Consider the following 19,476-nt stretch of genomic DNA (forward strand, 5'->3'; position numbering starts at 1 on the left):
TGTAACATGGGCATAATTTACCATCATAAGGAACCTCCGCAAACCAAACCTTCCTTGTGGTGGTTACTGTGCCTTCTCCTATTAAGATGAGCACCCTTGAAAGTCATTTATGAATGACTTCTCTCATTTTAAAGCTGAAGCATGGCAATACAACCATACAGAAAGCTGTTCTCTGCTCTTTTTCTGGCTTTTTGTGCTGAGCAAGCTGGTTGTTCCCTAGCTAAGCTGCCTGGTCTTTGTTCCCCTACAAGCAGCAGTACAAGGAGTGTGTCTCGCTCTTGGAGTGCCCAGCTTGGACACAGTCTCTGGACTCACTTCTGAGCACCACCACTGGCTCACTCTGTGGTTCTGCCACCTTGTTTAACCTCGTTGTGTTTCTGTTTCCTATTTGTAAATGGAGGCTAATAAGCCTTAACTTTCAGGAAGGACCAAAGCACACTGATCCTCAGGAAACGCTGTTACTCACACAGCGTGTATCACATTTGATCCAATATTAACACCACGTTACCAAGGGAGGGTTCAAACCATTTGCATTTAAGTGTGACCGTGCGCTTGGAAATTTATAGTGGATCCTTGGGTGGTAAAAATCATTTCTGTGGCGCTTTCTCACTTGGTATTTTCCACTAACTAGTCTAGTCTAACTAGACAGAAAACATTTTGGCACAGGGAACGGGAACTAGCTTACTCCAAGGATAAGGGAGGGGAGATTATGCTGGCCAGATATCTTGAAAATTGCATACCTGTAATTTATACTATCTATGCCAAGTTAGTTTTAGATTAAGAATTGAAATGTGATAGCTGTTCTCATGTAGATCAAATAAGAGCCAAATCTTTATATATTTACTTTGTAATACGGATTTGACAGTACCAGCTCAATTATCTGGAGGCAAGTTTACTTCTCAACTCTTGGTGAAATTGAGACATTTAATGCATTATGCACAGTGGGAAATGTTCATCTGCACATTTTCTAGACTGAGATTAATAAAGTGTTCTGCTCTGAATAAGGATTTTGTTTATCCTAAATGAATGTGTTGCATTCTTTCCTAAAAATTAAAAATTAAACAGATGCCTTGTTATTTCAAGTCTGGGATACTGAAAGTGACCCATAGATGTGGCGAGAGTAATTTGTGCCTCATTGACATTTACAGCCCCAATGGAAGATAACACGAGGCGCAGCTTTAAATAGATTTTGAGAGTGCTGGTAGTTCTGCTGAATATGCTGGAAAAAATTTTAATATCTGGCCAAAGGTAGCAGAGATGTTTGTAAAATAACTGCTCTAAAATATTCCAGTAAGTGGCATTTCTTTAGCTATTAACACTTACCAGCAACCAGGTCAGCACACTTCTGTCTTTTAAACAAAGCTCTGCTAAGTTGCTTGCATACAACTTAGGGAGTAGGAAACCATTCAAGGTGCCATGAGTGCCCTGAGAAAAGCTAAGGGTATGGAAATAAAATTGGCTGTTCTGTGCCTCCACAGTCTGGAAAAACTTACAGGCATACAGGGCTTCTCCTTGTCAATGGCCTTTTAACTGCAGGGAAGAGCTTGCCTAAGCTGAGAATGTCAGTTTGTGCATGTTATGTTGACAACAAGTGTATCCAGCAGTTTAATACCAACAAGATGTAATACTTTGCTAATCAGGCAACTTATCTGGTGATGTTAGGCTGCCACAAACTAGCCACCATCTGTGGATCATGTCTGCTAGTTTTTGACTGGGATCAAACCCAGATCAGAAGTGTTATTAGTAGACAAAAAATACATACATGCTTAATTACAGAAAAGGAAAACCATCTTATTGTTTAGCTTTATGGTTATTCTTCATACCTTCGCTTTATCAGTTCATCATACAATCTGAAGTGTTTGCTTTTTACCAGTTAGTGATACAGTCATCAGTAGGACAATTTAATTTGATGTTAAATAAATTGAATTAAGTTCTGCTGCTGTTGAGTCATGTGGTACTGCAGATCTGAAATCAAAGTTAAGATTCAGTTTGAATAAGTCTGGCAAAGTCAAGCATTATGTCCTGGCAAATGGCTACAGGCAGTCATATTTCATTGACTAATATGCCTAAAATAGAAAGGAAAGTAAGAATGTAAGTATGAAAATATACTGCACAAAATATTTACTTGTTGTTGTTTTAGTAAAGAGAATACTCTGCACTCCTTGGTAGCCACTTTTATTCTGACTCCTGGCTGCTCAGATTGAATTCTGGGTACAATATCTCATACATACGCCATTTAGGAATTATTTGTGAAAAGCAGATTATCCAGGCTAAACGTGCTACACTGAACCAGTGAGAAGAATCAGGTAAATCTGTGGAAACCTATCCTCCCAGACACTACTTTGTGTGTTTTAAAAATACACACCAGCAAATCGGGTCTTACCCTTTAGATACCACTCTAGGGTTTATTATGTGTGACTAGTAAAAATACATCAGTATGGTCCAATCTTTGCTGAAGCATTTTGTAAGCATGGATTTTGGAAAGGCTAGTCTCAATGTTGCCTTTTAGCTGCAGCTGATCTCCTGTTAGCTGAGCAGCAGCAGACTGTTCTGCCCCATCCACCCTCTGTGCCCCTCTCCCACGGGAGGCAACTATTCCCTTTCACCACACTTTTAAGCAATTCTCCTCCTTCCATGTTTTTCCTTAATGAAGGCAGTTGTCCTTCTTTTTCCATTGCCAGCAGAGGTCAAGAAATAGGATAAAGGAAAAGAGGGGAGCAAGGGGCTGCTCCTGGAAAAGCAGCAGCTTCTGGTATCTCCCTGCAGCTATGACAGAAAAAACAGGGGGGTTGGTGCAGCCTTCATGGCTTTAAAAAACATTTCTCATCTCTTCCAGGCACAGGTGGCAAAAGCTGAATAGCATCTTTACTTGGGCAAGACCTGCTTTATTAACTACACACCATAAATAAAAACCTACTTAGAGAATCCAATTTTCCATACAGAAGGAAAAGCTAGTCCTCGTTTTCAGATGTTTCTCTGTAAAGCTGTACCACCATCTCCATTAATTTGTGCTACAGCCTAGTAACATCTGCTTGTTACCATATCAGATGACTTTCAGTCACACCAGTAAATTAAATGTACTATTCCCATCAGGACAGATTCTTCTTGGAAAAAGAAAAATAGCTTTCAGGTTGTTTCAAATAAGCTAGTTGCTTAAAAAAATCACACACCACGTTACAAGTTTCCTACCGCTATGATACTTCATATGGTATGATACTTCAACAGTTCAGTCTCAAATCTGTTCTTTAGATCTTTTATCAAATATGCTTACAAGTATACCTAGCACCATTGATAGCAAGATGTAGAATAAGTATCGGTATCACTGAATGTGAGCCCTGTGCATATTTGAATTATTTGAGACTTGAAATCTAACAAAACCGTTTTCTCTAATATGGAGAAAAAAAGACACAGAGAAATTAAAACACAATTACAAGCTCTTCACAACTTCTACATTCTGAGGACATTCCTATTCTGTAAGGGTACAGCTGTTGGATACCTCCCTACCAGCTGAACTATTCAGGGGAAACCTGGCTGACCCACAGTGTGTGCTTTTCTGTGAGATTTGTCTGAGATTGGAGGAAAGCCTGCTTGCCAAGGGAAAAATAAACTCAGTTCCAAGCCAGCCAAAAGCAGGCCCTTCTTAGCCAAGAAACTAATTTATAGACCACCGAGTAATCCTGCAATTAATTGTTCTCTGCAACCCATAGAACAGCTGACATCTGGATTCACTTTCTAAGCTCTGAAAGGACCACAGAATTTGAGGGGCTTGGGACTTCAACATGTGGTTAAAGCACCCAGTACCAATTTATATTCAGAGCTGGCTGAGAATACGGCTGATAAGCTCTCCAAAATCTTTGCAGGCTATCGCTTATACAATCTGTGAAAGCAGGAGCAGGAAAATATCTTATTTGAAAGAACTATACTGAGTCATTATTCTTTATAGGATACAAGTCTAGTCACCTGTTCGCAGTTCTGGTTGCTGAAGAGAAACTTGTGTGCAGTAAGTGAACAAAAAATCAGCACTGATTTATACATCATGGCAATTCAAAACTTGAAGCTCCATCCACTGCAGTATTCTTCAGTATTAGTAATGTTGGCAAAATGATCATCTATGGAAGTGTGACTTACCTAAGGCCACACTGTAGTGTGTAGTAGTACCTATGAGCAGTCAGTCAGACTCATAATGCTCGTTGTGATTGCTGTTGCTTCCATGTGATTCAGGTGTGATTGCTAAGTGTCATACGTACTTTGGGAGCAGATGCTATCTTTAATGATTTCTAAACAAACAGAAAGGATCTATGAACTTACATGGTAAGGTGTTTCTAAAATGGAAGCCTTTTATTGCTCAAAATTAAGTTCTCTGTGATATCAAGAACCACAAAAGGGACCGTCAAACTCTTTCCCTTCCATGCAGGAGGTTTCCACGCATGATCATGCTGGTGAGACTAAAAGCTGCAGCTTAGTCTGCAGGGCCAGCAGTTGAGTAGGGTGGTTCTTGATCCGCTGATTAAAAGGGAGACCCAGTTGCTTGGACTTCCGTTGACCATCTCATGTGAATGCACCCTCACTGCCTGTTTCAGCGTGGCAGTGGCTACAGAGGCATGGCTGCTGTTCAGACTTCAGATGAGTTCATTGCCATCTTAGACCAGGAGGGTGCCCAGTAGGATTGTACAAAGCTCTTTGTGGATACAGTGCAATGTCCTCACCCGTAGTCTGCTCATTTTTATTGTACTGTGTGTGTAACGTGAGTCCAGAGATCTAGCTTGGTGTGGGATTTATTTTTGTGGATAGCCCTCATGAAATAGGTATGAGCATGAGCAGTAGTTCTGGTAGTAGTGGATGAAGGATCTGGCTCTCAGTAGCCCCTCGAGGCAGGTATCTCCCAAAGCCTGTCTGTGAACACCTATTTCTTTCTGGTCCTGTGTAAAATAACAATAACTGGAATGCAGAAAGGTGAATACTCTTCTCTGTTTTCTTTAAGAAAAAATAATTAAAAAAAAAGTTGTATCTGCTCCAAAGTTTCACTTTCTTAATGACAGTTTGTACCGTGTTGGTCTTCCTGCAGGGGAGGTGGGGAGTCTTCACGTCAGTGGAAACAGACATGCTCTCATGTGCCAGCCAGCTTGCCTTGCAGAGTATCCCTTTTTAGCTGATGAGTGCAGAGTTCATCTCTTTTATCTGTGATGTCCAAAAACAAAGGTTACAGTGCAGAACTGTGACTATTAATCTCTGACATTTGAGAAGTGGTAAACATGGAGGGGGAGGTTTACATCAACTGCACTCTTCAATGCACTCTGGCAGGTAAATCATTGCACACAGCTGCAGTCCATGCCTTACTCTGCTGCAGGACTGTGGTTTAGATGCAGGCAAGCCACTTCTCCCAGTGTCTCCATTTCCCTGTCTATAGACGCATCATGACCCTGACCCCCACTGTAGACTGTGTATGGAGAACACTGTCTGAAAGCACTGAAAGATCTCTTTACAAATAGATACATAGGTAAATTGGCTTAAAAATTGGTATCCCTATTTCTATTGCTTATTTGCAGACATGCCTTAAATTTTTTATTAATTGAGTTTTCTTAGAGAAAATGTTGGGCATTGGCTCTGACTCAGCTCTTTCAGTTTCAAATGTGAATTTTTAGTTGCAAGCTGCCATCATCCACTTCTGTCATATTCGCCTTCCATGTAGCACTGTGCTAGCTGCAGGTTGCCACTTAGAAGATTAACTGAATGAATTCCATTCACTAAACCAGTGACTGTTAAGTGGGTTGCTAAATAGAGATTATCAGGCATGGCTGTTCAGTTTATTGCCCTTAAATGTCATGCTGACACGCTCCCTGCCTCAGCAATCCACTTGTCTCCACTTTCTTAATAATACTGTCATCCCAAACTCACTCTCCAACCTGTGCTGGTCCCCGGTCACAAATCCTCTGACTTCTCCAAAGGAGGGGGACAAAAAATTTTCTTCAAGGCTTCCCATACTTCTTTCTCATCCAGTCTTTTTGTCTTCTACTCACCTTCTTCCTGCAGTGGAACCTCCCCTCTTCATGAGGTGGCAAGTAATCAGCTGAAAAAACATTTTCAAATTTCAGCTGAGCAAAACGCAAGTATGTCTGTGTGCATATGTGTATATTCAGTGTATGCAAGTGCACACGTAGACACAAAACCACATACACATACATACAAACTCTTCTGTTCCTTATAAGGAATTATTTCATGTCCTGTGCTAATGAAAATGCCTCAAATAATGCCAGTGATAAAATTGAAAATATGATCTAGAATAAAAGTTGGTTGAAGTTCTTAGAAGATTAGAGGACCCAGTATGTACTGTACACTGACTTGAGTAAATTCACGTAATGATATGAGCTGATTTCACTCTCTGTTTTGAAATACTGGATGCACTGATCTTGGAAAAATCTCCAATTAAGTATACAGTGATTTAACAGCATACATCCTAAGCTCTTGGTTTAAAAGGTGTCTTTGATAGCTGTATCATAAAAATGTGTATCAGAAGTGTTTGATTTGTTATAAAAGTTCTAGACATCCTGTTTGGATGTATGTTTGGTTGTAAATAAAAATGGATGTGTTTGTAAACCATTGGTGATGGACATGGTCTGTTTTGGTATGTGAGATGCTTCATCAAAGCATACTTTAAACTTCATAGTCAGATTTTATAATTTCCAGATCTTACCACTGGAATTGGAGGGAGAATTTAATTGGCTTTTTAAAACTTTATAAAAGGTTTGGACAGCAATTCACCAGTTATTACTTAACTAATTAAAATTTGTTTGACAATGCTGCATGTAAAAATACAAAATAGTCTTTTCCCCATGCTGGTATCATTTAGTCTCTCATAACTATGCGTTGACTTAGACAATTAAGAATTAAGGATCTAGCTCAAGATTTTCTATACGGCTATGCAAAGTGGTGTGTGTGTGTGTGTGTGTGTGTGTGTGTGGCTGTGTGTGTGTGTGTGTGCGCGCGCGCATGTGTGTGTGTGTGTGTGTGTGTGTGTGCGCGTGCGTGCCCCTGAAGCACCACATCTGTGGAGAATAGAGTCGCACAACAGTATTGATATGATCTTAGACATGAGACATGGAAAGCAGTTGCAGTCATGGTGGTTCTCATTACAAGAAAAGTTCTTAAACAGAGAATTTTACTTTATATTGTTCTGAAGAATAGTTTTGTAGAAAAGATGCAAACTGATTTTCTAAGTCAATGTCAGCTTAAACCATAGTTAAAGTAAATGTAAATTAAATCAATATAAACCATACTTTAAACTGATACGAACTTCAGGACACACAAAGCTGCACCAGTTTAAATGCACTGCTTATTGCTATGCCTTCAGTCGAGTTTATTAATCTTTACATGTTCACCAATGATTTGTAGAGAAAGTTGTTGGCAGTGTGTGAGGTGTGAAAGTTCTCCTGCTCGTTTCAGCAGATGACCAATGTGAATATGTGAGTACTTTTGCGTCATGAGTGGTCACCCAGAAATCCTGTTCATGTCCTTTGTCTGTCTTTTACCAGCTTCCATTTAATCCAGTATTTAAATCAAAGACTTCCTTAATGCCTTACAGGCTTTGTTATGTAGTCTTTAATCTGATTAGCAGTACATGAATAATTTAGCATGCAACTGAACCATGTAATTCATTTGTCCCATAGTAATGAACTGTTAAGTAGTTCCATTAGTCTAGGATAAATACCAGAGTCTTTAACTTAAATTTTACAGCTTTTTGAAAATGTTTTCCTTGGATGAGAAACATTTTTGTATAAATACAATTAAAATTGAACTCGTTGCTCCCAGATGTCCTGAAATTACTCTTTGACATCTGAAAGGCAAGTTTGGATTCAAGATGATTAACACAAACTGAGGATGCTTGCTTGGCTATAACCAAACCCCGTTTCACCTAAGGTCAGCAGGAGCTGCATTGTGTATATCAGCTTCTCTTACAGCACCCGTCTCTGTCCGTGATCAGTTGATCCTGTTACAGAAAAGTGCAAGAGATGAGATACGTATTTCTAACAAGTGTGCTGAAGCTGGCTTTAGTAACTGGCTGTAATTGCCCAGATGTTAGCTACTATGTTTATCGTTTAAAGCAAATACTAGCATGCAGAAGAGGGCTTGCAAGAAAATACTAACTAGAACAGTGTAATTGGCCTGCTGTATGGTGACAATCAGTAGCACATACAAGAAAGTGCTTTAATATTAAGCATGTAAATAATCCTGTCAATTCCAACCCAAACTCCCAGTAATGCCACATGGGTTGCTTGCCAGCATCATTCCCATGTTCACAGTCTTCATCATTTCTGCAAAGTGCTAAGAGCTCTGGTTGCATTAGGGAAATCACTTAGCCATGTTCTTGTGTTAAATATATATATTTACCTGCTTAAAATCAGATGTCTATAACTGCTTTGCTGGATTGGGTCTAGACTACTGCGCCCTGCTGGGATTTAAACTTTACTGATAGCTGAAAAGCTCATAGCTGACACTGAAAAGCTACTTGTTTTTTGTACACTAGCACAAAATTTTTTTACAGCACTGGGAATATCATTTAATTTCTTTATGTAAATTGAGAATAATTACCTTAGTCAAATGTTTTTCTTTCAGAAGAGGCAATTTTTTAGCACAGATTTCTAGGGGGTTGGTTCTAGATGCAGATTCAGACATTTCTTTTCCTTTCTTGTTACAATATTTGACATTAAGTTGATGTGATACATTTCTTTAAACAAACAATATACTTTTTGCTCAGAAAAAAAAAATTATTTCCTTTTGCAATTGTACAAATATATATTAAAAAAGGCCTGAACTTTGTGTTTTGGTTGTCTGCTATCTTAATAAATAATAATAATAAAACAAAGCCACAGGAAAATTACTGCTGTTGTGGAGGAGAGTGTTTATATAGCCTGAAAAAACTACCACCTTCATACACAGGCTGGGGTGCTCTTCCTTAGTGATACAAGAGCGTGTAAAGCTGGGTATCAACTCAAGAATTCACATCAGCATGAATGCAGCTAGATGTCATTTCATTCAGCTGATATGCATCTACTTTGCTGCTTTGTTTTCATTTGGGGGATAAAAAGCAAACAAAGCAGCTTAGACTTGTCCAATTTGAAAAGTTTCTTTATGTGTGGTAGACAGAAATTTGATTGTATTGGTTCTCTTTCAGCAGATGTCTTCCAAAGGAGGTGACCTACTAGGCTTCAGGTTAATATCCTCCCTGTATGTACCTGGTCCATCAGGTTACTGTTGTCAAAGCATAACAGACTGTGTTGTAAATAAAGAATTGATATGCCATATACCACAGCCATCCTGGGACTTCATAGCCCGGTTCTTAGAGTATCCCTTTAGAGCTGCTTTAACCTAAAAGAGCTTTCAGTGCAATCCCAGCACAATGGCTAAACTGCAGATTCATTGAAGGTCTCCTTAACACCATGTAAGAATTGATTATCATTTGGCCTGTTACCAGTTTAATTTTGGTTTAAATCAGAGTAATTATCTGACACGTGTCCACGAGAAAAAGAAATCAGCTCTGATCAAAGTATTGAAGTTGTCCATTACAATAGAGATATAAGTAAATTAAATCAGGACTTGTTGAAATATATCAAATGTGGTCTTGAAATGGAGCTCTCATATAGTCTGTATTCCAAAACGAAGTTTGTTTAGGTGAAAAAAAAAAAAAAAAAAGGATTTTGGAAATGTGAGCAGTTTTTCTCATAGATTCCATTTCCAACTTGAATACTTCAAAATCTTATAAATGATTTGACTTATGTAGAGCTCTAATTAATAACACAAAATTGCCTCTTTTCCATTCTTTTACTTTTTTAAGGAGATTTACCTCTTAATATTCATCAAATTTGCATGAAGCCATGCATAGTTATTGTAGCCGTGTTCCAGTCCCTCATTCTTTCCCAGCCTTCTGTTTATTTCCTCAGAAATGCACCCCTTATGGGATTTTTTTATTATTATTATCTGTAGTTCATAATTTCTGTTTCTGTGGTGTTATTCCATGTCCTTTTCATATCCTGGCTTACCACACACGCTGGGTGAACGGTGTGTTGTTCATCCCAGCAGAGACGGTTCGTTATTTCTGTTTGTTAACATAGAATCATAGAATCATAGAATATCCTGAGTTGGAAGGGACCCTTAAGGATCATCAAGTCCAACTCTTGACACCGCACAGGTCTACCCAAAAGTTCAGACCATGTGACTAAGTGCACAGTCCAATCTCTTCTTAAATTCAGACAGGCTCGGTGCAGGGACCACTTCCCTGGGGAGCCTGTTCCAGTGTGCAACCACCCTCTCTGTGAAGAACCCCCTCCTGATGTCAAGCCTAAACTTCCCCTGCCTCAGCTTAACACCGTTTCCGCGGGTCCTGTCACTGGTGTTAATGGAGAAAAGGTCTCCTGCCTCTCGACACCCCCTTACGAGGAAGTTGTAGACTGCGATGAGGTCTCCCCTCAGCCTCCTCTTCTCCAGGCTGAACAGGCCCAGTGCCCTCAGCCGTTCCTCGTACGTCTTCCCCTCCAGGCCTTTCACCATCTTCGTAGCCCTCCTCTGGACACTCTCCAACAGTTTCATGTCCTTTTTATACTGTGGTGCCCAGAACTGCACACAGTACTCGAGGTGAGGCCGCACCAGCGCAGAGTAGAGCGGGACAATCACCTCCCTTGACCTACTAGCGATGCCGTGCTTGATGCACCCCAGGACACGGTTGGCCCTCCTGGCTGCCAGGGCACACTGCTGGCTCATATTCAACTTGCTGTCTACCACGACCCCCAGATCCCTCTCTTCTAGGCTGCTCTCCAGCGTCTCATCGCCCAGTCTGTACGTGCAGCCGGGGTTTCCCCGTCCCAGGTGCAGGACCCGGCACTTGCTCTTATTGAACTTCATGCGGTTGGCGATCACCCAGCTCTCCAACCTATCCAGATCCCTCTGCAAGGCCTTTCCACCCTCATTCGAGTCCACAACTCCTCCAAGTTTGGTGTCATCAGCAAACTTGCTCAAAATGCCTTCTATTCCTACATCCAGATCGTTTATAAAAATATTGAAAAGTACCGGCCCTAAAATGGAGCCTTGAGGGACCCCACTGGTGACCGCCCGCCAGCCTGACGCAGCCCCATTCACCATAACCCTTTGGGCCCTGCCCGTTAGCCAATTGCTCACCCATCGTATGATGTTTTTATTTAGCTGTATGCTGGACATTTTGTCCAGTAGGATCCTATGGGAAACCGTGTCAAAAGCCTTGCTGAAGTCCAAAAAAATCACATCCGCTGGTTTACCTTGGTCCACCATACGGGTGATCTTATCATAAAAGGAAATCAGGTTAGTTAGGCAGGACCTACCCTTCACAAACCCATGCTGGCTGGGACCAATGACTGCTTTGTCCCCCAGGTGCGCCTCAGTAAGTTCGAGAACCATCTTCTCCATGATTTTACCAGGCACTGACGTGAGACTGACAGGCCTGTAATTGCTAGGGTCTTCTTTCTGACCCTTCTTGAAAATCGGCACAACATTTGCCAGCTTCCAGTCTACCGGGACCTCTCCAGATTCCCAGGATCGTTGAAAAATAATTGAGAGAGGTTCCGCGATGACGTCCGCCAGCTCTTTCAGCACCCGGGGATGAATCCCATCCGGACCCATGGACTTGTAGGGATCCAGGTGGAGTAGCAAATCCCGCACACGTTCAGGGTCAGTTGGGAGTTTGTCATCCCCACCGTCCCGGTCCTCCAGCTCAGGGCACCCTGGGTCCCGAAGCCCATCATCGGCATTGAAGACAGAGGCAAAGAAGGCGTTAAGCGTCTCTGCTTTGCCTATGTCATTGTCTGTGAGGAGACCTTCCCTATGAAGGAGTGTCCCTATGTATTCTTTAGTTCTCCTTTTTCCATTCACATATCTAAAAAAACCCTTTTTATTTTCTCTCACAGACACAGCCAGCTTCAACTCTAGGTGTGCTTTAGCCACACGAATTTTCTTCCTACAAACACGAACAGCATCCCTGTATTCTTTCCATGACACCTGGCCCTCCTTCCAGTAGCGAAACACTCTCTGTTTCCGCCTAATCTCCATTAGAATGTTCCTGGTCAGCCACGCCGGCCTCCTGCCCCGCCTGCCTGACTTGCGATATTTAGGAATTGCCTGATCTTGTGCTTCTAGGAGGCATCGCTTAAAGAATGACCAGCACTGGTGGACATCGAGGCCTTCAAGAGCAGTTTCCCAGGGGACCTTGCTGACTAGTTCCCTGAGCAGCCTGAAGTCCGCTTTCCTCATATCTAGGGATGAGGTTTTGGTGGCACTTTTCCTTCTGTCACCGTAAATTTTGAACTCAACCACTTCATGGTCGCTATGACCGAGGCGGCCACCGATCACCACATCTCCCACCAGACCCTCTCTGTTTTCTAGCAACAGGTCTAGGAGGGCACCTTTCCTAGTTGGCTCTGTTAGCACCTGCGCCAAGAAGTTATCATCTAGGTGCTTCATGAACCTCCTGGACTTGCTCGTGTCAGCCGTGTGGCACTCCCAGTCAACGTCTGGCAAGTTGAAGTCCCCCATAAGGACAAGGGGAGTTAATCTCGAGGCCTCTCTTAGTTCTGTAAAGAATAATTTATCGGCGCTATCGTCCTGGCCAGGCGGTCTGTAATAGACTCCCACAACGACATCCCCTTTATTCGTTCGTCCCTTGATCCTTACCCAGAGGCTCTCAACTTTGCCATCGCCGACCTGAAGTTCCACACAGTCCAGCCCCTGCTTCACATACATCGCCACCCCACCACCTCGCCTACCCTGCCTGTCCCTCCTGAAGAGCCTGTAACCATCTATCGCAACACCCCAGTCACAGGACTCATCCCACCAGGTTTCGCTTATGCCGATGATGTCGTAGTTGCGGGACTGGGCCAGTATCACAGAATCACAGAATCACAGAATTTCTAGGTTGGAAGAGACCTCAAGATCATCGAGTCCAACCTCTAACCTAACACTAACAGTCCCCACTAAACCATATCCCTAAGCTCTACATCTAAACGTCTTTTGAAGACTTCCAGGGATGGTGACTCCACCACCTCCCTGGGCAGCCTGTTCCAATGCCTCACAACCCTTTCAGTAAAGAAGTTCTTCCTAACATCTAACCTAAAACTCCCCTGGCGCAACTTTAACCCATTCCCCCTCGTCCTGTCACCAGGCACGTGGGAGAACAGGCCAACCCCCACCTCTCTACAGCCTCCTTTAAGGTATCTGTAGAGAGCGATAAGGTCGCCCCTGAGCCTCCTCTTCTCCAGGGTACTTCTAGCTCATCCATTTTATTCCTCATACTCCGTGCGTTCGTGTAGAAGCATTTCAGGTGCGTCTCCTTACACTCAGCACCTTATGGATCTAACCGAAGGACCTCACTGGCACACAGCCCCTCTGATTCTAGCGTACCATCCCTTAGGTCTTCACCGGTGTGCCTGGTTTTAGCTCCTTCCCCCTTCGACTCTAGTTTAAAGCCCTATCTATCAGCCCTGCCAACTCCTGAACAAAGATCCTTAACCCTCTCCGAGAGAGGCGCATCCCATCCGGTGCCATCAGGCCCAGTGTAGCATAGACCTTCCCGTGATCAAAAAACCCAAAGTTCTGCCGGTCACACCAGTCTCGAAGCCACGAGTTTATGTGAACAGCACACCTTTCAGCTTCAATCCCCCCTATCGGAAGGACAGAGGCAAACACAACCTGCGCGCCTGAACCTCTAAGTAGTCGCCCCAAATCCCTAAAGTCTCTTTTGATTGCCTTCGGACTTCTCTTTGCTACTTCATCGCTACCAGCCTGAAAGACCAGTAGCGGGTAGTAGTCAGTGGGCCGTACCAGGCGCTTGACTTTCTTGGCAAACTCTCACCCGAGCCCCAGGGAGGCAGCAGACTTCCCTACAGGTAGGGTCAGGCCGACAAATAGGGCCCTCTGTTCCCCTAAGGATAGAGTCTCCCACAACAATCACCCTCCTGTCTTTCTTGGTGGAGGCAGTCCCGATGCGTGGAGTCGACCTCCTCGCCCTAGGCATCCTCCTGGGAACACTTGCTACCTCTTCCTCAGTTACTGGTCTGTCAATCTCCAGGGCCTCAAACCTGTTTCGTAAGGGCACCTGGGAAGGTGGGGCCGGAAGGGGAGGGCATCGCCTGCCATGTCGAGCAGGGACCTGTCTCCATTCCTCCTCAAGTCCCAGGTCCCCTCCCTCTGCCTGACGGCGACAGGGCAGGGGGTCCACCCCCATTTGGGGTGTCTCACCCCAGTACCTCTCCTTGAGGCCCTGCAGGGAGTTACTCCACCAGTCTATCTCCCGCTCACACTCCCTGATGGCCCTCAACCTCTCCACCTCCTCCTTGAGCTCCGCCACCATGCGGATCAGGTCATCCACCTGCTCGCACCTCACGCACGCAGCGTCTCTGCCTCCCGCCGACGGCAGCAGCAGGCTCTGACACTCCCTGCATCCGGTGACCTGAACCGCTGCATTCTTTAACGGGCAGTCGGTCTGGGTGTGTACCGACCTCCTGGAGAGCGCACCATGCCTGGTGGAGACCATTATCGCCTAGCTAACGGCTGGCTGTCGTTAAGAGGTGTTCGTGTGGGCAGGCGGTTGCTCTCTGCCCTTCCTGCGCGAACTGACGCGCCACGCCCTGGTCGCCGCGCTCCTGGTCACTCGAGCTCCCTAGGGGCTGCTTTTGAACGGCTGGGGAGGGGGTGGCTGCGCCTTCGCCTCGTCAGGCTCCCTCACGAGGGCTGCCGGGTCCTGGCGGCTCCCTGAAGTAGGCTCGATGCCGGAAAATTAGCCCTGCCTGGCCCAATCCCAACATGGACGAGTATATAGCACTGACAAGGACTCTATAAAAAACAGGCATTCATCCAAGTGCTGCTGATGACTCAATCAAGCTGTAATATCAGCAAGCAAGCAAAGAAGTCTTTAGGTCTGTGGCAGCTTTAGATTGTGCTGATTTGAAAGGCTATAACTCATTTCATCTGCAGAATGACTCTGTCCTGTTGGCATTTAGTGAAATGAGGGTAAGCAGGCAAAGTGATTTCAGCTATGCATATTGAGCCAAACCTGTGTGAAATATGTTATGCAAGCACAGAAAGATTTTCTCTTTGTGTCACTGATCTTGCCATGAGATAGCTTGTAAGGAATGTACACGCTGCAAAAAAAGAAAGATTCTTCCCCCAAAAAATTCTGCAAGGGTATGTACATACATATTTTGTATTTGATTAAACATGCTTTAGAGTGGTGCAGAGCTTGAGAGGCTGGACTTGCATGCCCTTCTCCTCAGCACTCATTCCTACTTGATGATGGCTGTATTTATGTGCGTTTGCATGCGCTGCAAGCTCTTGTGTCCTTGCCTGTTTGTGATTGATGGAATGATGAAAGGTAGAAATATAAAGAAAAAAAATATTACATCTTCTCGGATTAGTCCTTCACTCAGTAATGTTGTTCAGTTTGCAGCAGAGAAGCCACCTTTGGTTCTGGAATAGTTGCACATGTGTTATTTGGCAAGCAAAGTGAAACTGAAGGAGGTTACAGGGGAAAAAAAAAATCTCATGTTTGGAGTACTTGGAGTCCAGTGAGTTAATGGAGATGGCAAAAGCAAGAATTCCTTCTTAGGCATAATTTAATGAAGTGTAATATCCTTCTCTTTCCTTCAGGTCCTGTCAGGTTCAGGACCCATCTAAATGTAAAGATCTCGCTTCAAACAACAGTTTTGTTTATAAGCAAAACTCTTTATGATTTGCTTCGAGTGTCAACATAGTTGTTTGTCCAGAGTAGATGCAAACCACTCAGTAGGCTGTAACTAAACAATTTATTTTTTCATGGGTTTTCTTAGCCTGGTTTCCCCTGTCTGTGCTGACTGTGTTCACGTCCCACTGGAGAGATGTGTTTAAATTCACTTGTGATTGACCTTACTCCAACACTGCTATAGAAAAGGGCCAGGAATTTTTCTATCCTTTTATAACTCCTGGCTCCCTTTCTCCACTGAAGCAATTAGCCTGAGCTGACCTCTAGCCAAATGTTCCTGTGGTCAAGTTTCAGCTGCCTTGAGGACAGTCAGCTGTTGTAATTATTTTTCTGGTTTTAGCTCTCTTCGTTCTTACGAACTGCAGGAGTTGGGCAAGACACAGACTATTATTCTTTAGAATAGCAGGTATTAAAGACACTGAAACGTCTTGTTCTGCTCGATAACGGGAACTTTATTAGTGGTATTTGTCTTTCATACAGATGCAGGGAGGCAGAGATTACTAGATTGTGAAAGGTCAGGTTTATCCTAAAGCAGATCAGAGGAGAAAAGCTGTCTCTCACTAGGTTAACACTGCAGCCTCTGAACAATGCTGTTCTTGTGAGCTTGCACAAGTGTTACAGAAGAACAAGAGCAGGCTGTTGCAAACCACACATGTGAGAACTTTGTGCAAGGTGGTCGTCTAATGGTGAAGCAGATGGTGCTCCAGAGGAATCTTCTGTCTGAAATTTTGTTCTGTACCGCCAAAATCAGTATCATGGTGGGGCAGCTCCTGTCGTGCTGCAGATTTTCTCCCACAAGCCTACAGCTGTGGGAGCTCTTTGTAAACGTGCTGGGTGCAGAGAGGCGACAGAGACCCTGGTGCTTCACACAGCATGCAGAGCTCCTTCTGCCTTGGGGGGGGGGGGGGGGGACCTTGAGCACGAGCCCTGTCCCAAGGGCTCTGGGTTTGAGCTCCAAGGGAAGAAGCACAGTTTGCCTTTTCCAGGTCCTGTTGTACAAAGTGGGCAGTGTGGCCCTTCTGTATTTTCACATGAGAGCAGCCACCATGTTTGACGTCAGTCTTGTCTGTACTGGGTATGTTCAGACTACACCTGTTGGCTTTTTCTGTTACAATTTATTACAATTATTTGTTAAAATAAATGTTTATGCATTGATTTTAACTGGAACAATTTCCTGATGGCGTTCGCTGCAGCAGGTATGTAAACAAGACCGCCAGCACACAAGGAAGAGCATTGCTGGAGCAGGATTGTTTTTATCTGCAGCAGCAAGGCCTTACTGAGGTTTAACTTGATAGTTGACCTCTGGGATATATTTCCAGACTCCTGGGTTAGTGCTCCATCTGTCAAACCACTTCTCCTTGCAGGAAGCTGAGATAAGTGCTCGTCCCAGCACACGAAGGGGACAGCCCTGCCTGTGGTGGCTGCGCCTGGGAGACGATCCCGTTCTCAGCACGGTGCTGCTCGGCGCGGTGTGCTTGTAACAACCTCTGCTCACAGATGTGCTGTGAATGACCGACTGTGCTGATCATTTTGCATGGAGAACTCCCAGGAGGGTTGTGTTACTTTTTTTTCATGTCATGTCATTAAGCAGGAAGAGGTAGGAAAGTTTGGAGAAGAGCAAAATGAGCAGAGGTTGATGGACAGGAGAGAGCAGGCAGGTGTGATCAGAGGCAAGCATGGGATGTCTGGGTGTTAACAGCGCAGAGGGCAGAGCAGGGTTGTAAATAGTGATGTGCTCAGGGCTGTGAAAGAGAGAACAAAACTTCAGGGAGAAAGTGGAGAGGCTGTAAGGGGTGGGGGATGTCTGATAGGGCACGAGCTGTCTAAGAGGAGGGGAACTGGCAAGTACAGTGAAGCATTTCTGTAGAAGATTTATTAATAAGAAACAATAAGAATCCTCTAAACATAAGTACAGACAGAGTTGGGGGAACAATTGAGCTAGCTGAAAACATCACTGTTCTGGGATGAACCTCATGCTGTGCCAGTGTAGCTCCTCTCTACGAACAGGATCACTGCCCTGTAGTTGCTTTGTAAACTTCTTCCCAGCTCTGTGCTGCTCTCCAGCAGCTGCAGCCTTTCGCTGCTCCTCAGTTCTGCTCCGCAGGCTCCCACACCAGCCCTAATCCTTCACGAGCACACATCCAGCCCTGCCATACAGCTCCCTTCCTCCCTGCCCACAGGAGGACAGGCTGCTGCCTTCGGGCAGAGCCACGTCTGCTCGCACAGGGCGAGTGCTGCAGCCGGGCAGCCCTGCAGCAGCCCCTCTCCAGTGGGAAGCATCCTGGGTTAGGCTCCGCAGGGTGGTCCGGATACATCCTCCCTGTGCTGGGCATGAAACTGAAGAATTACTGAGTGGTTGTGTTAATGAGGATGTGAGAAATATCTTCAGATTTTCAAGTTTTATTCTAAACTGCGTGAATGAGGAATCTGGAGTTTGTAATAATTGTGGTGTGTTTTTTATTGAAGCGAGTCAATCTGTTCTCTTGGTGAGAAAATTAAGAAGAGGGAAATATCTTTTAAGTTTAATGTTAAGTTTTCCATATTCAGCCTGCTTGTGTTTTACAGTTGCTGACTAAATTCACACTTTTTTGTGAATTTGTTCACAAAATTCGCAAAAAATGTGAATTTTTTTGCTCACTCAAGGAGGACTGTTTCAATAGCCAGATTTGCCAGCATTGGTCATGTTAATCGGTAGCACCCACTTAAGAGGTTGTTGCTCTGTAGTGGGTTAGGTGGCTTGGACACTGCTGATATATTCTGTCAGATGGAGACAGAAAATGTCCAACTGAAAGCACTTCAGTGTAGAATCAAGGTTTGCTGTACCCCTTTACAGTCATATATAAAAGTGCTACCCTAGCACATATCCCAGGTCCTGCCCTTCCCCACTGTCTCCAGATGCTAATGGTAACAGCACAAGCAACATAGCATCCCTCACACAGGGTTGCAGGTTGTGATGAGGTTGTGGCACAGGTACATTAGGGAGAAGGAGGAACGTGCTTTCTGGGGAGGTTGCAAAGGCTTGTTGGGTTGAGGACTGTCCGTGTGGTGTGCTGCATGGACATGCCTGAAGGTGCCTTCTCAGCAGTGAAACGCTGACAGATTTTCAGCACCAGACATCTCCCGTGGCAGACTCCTAAGCGCAGCGCAGCAGAGCAGGGCACCAAGGCACATGCTTGCAGCTGTGTGGGAAGCCAGGAGGAACAGACCAGAGAATTAGCCTGGGTTACTTGTTGCCTACAGCTGCTGCAGCATTTATCCTCTGCTCGCTCCTCCCGTTTTTACTGCATGTAGTTGTAGACTCAGAAAGCATTGTACATGTCCTGCAAAGACGAGCACAGCTTCAGGAATATGCAAGCTGGAAAGGCAGTCATCGTGTCTTTGTTCCCTAAGAGAGAGGTTTTTCTTTCCTACTTTCACATTTAAACTAGGCTAGTCATTGGGATCCACTCCCCACAGGCTGCTTTGGAGGGGAGTGTGGTTACTTTGGTTACTTCCTGGAAGCAAGCTAGAAATTGACAATACTGATTTTTTTCCTCTGTATTATATGAACTAGAGACCCATGAGCTAGTCTTCGTATAAAAATACTACACGCTATCTGTCCCAGGCAGCAGAATGATGATGTGACTATATGAGGCAATAAACCGTAAACTAAATATGCTTCTAGTTTAAATTTAATCAGAAGTTCAATAAAAATAGATAATAGTTTGTGTCATGTACCTGTAATA

The 19,476-nt window shown here is 44.1% G+C and overlaps 1 protein-coding gene across 6 annotated transcripts in view; it reads left to right on the forward strand.

The window, feature by feature from the left end:
- GHR (growth hormone receptor) overlaps positions 1 to 19,476 on the forward strand; it is a 141,654-nt gene that overhangs the window by 50,755 nt on the left and 71,423 nt on the right. The window lies entirely within an intron of this gene.

This window comes from Anas acuta, chromosome Z (genome assembly GCF_963932015.1).
Source record: "Anas acuta chromosome Z, bAnaAcu1.1, whole genome shotgun sequence".
NCBI classification, from domain to species: domain Eukaryota; kingdom Metazoa; phylum Chordata; class Aves; order Anseriformes; family Anatidae; genus Anas; species Anas acuta.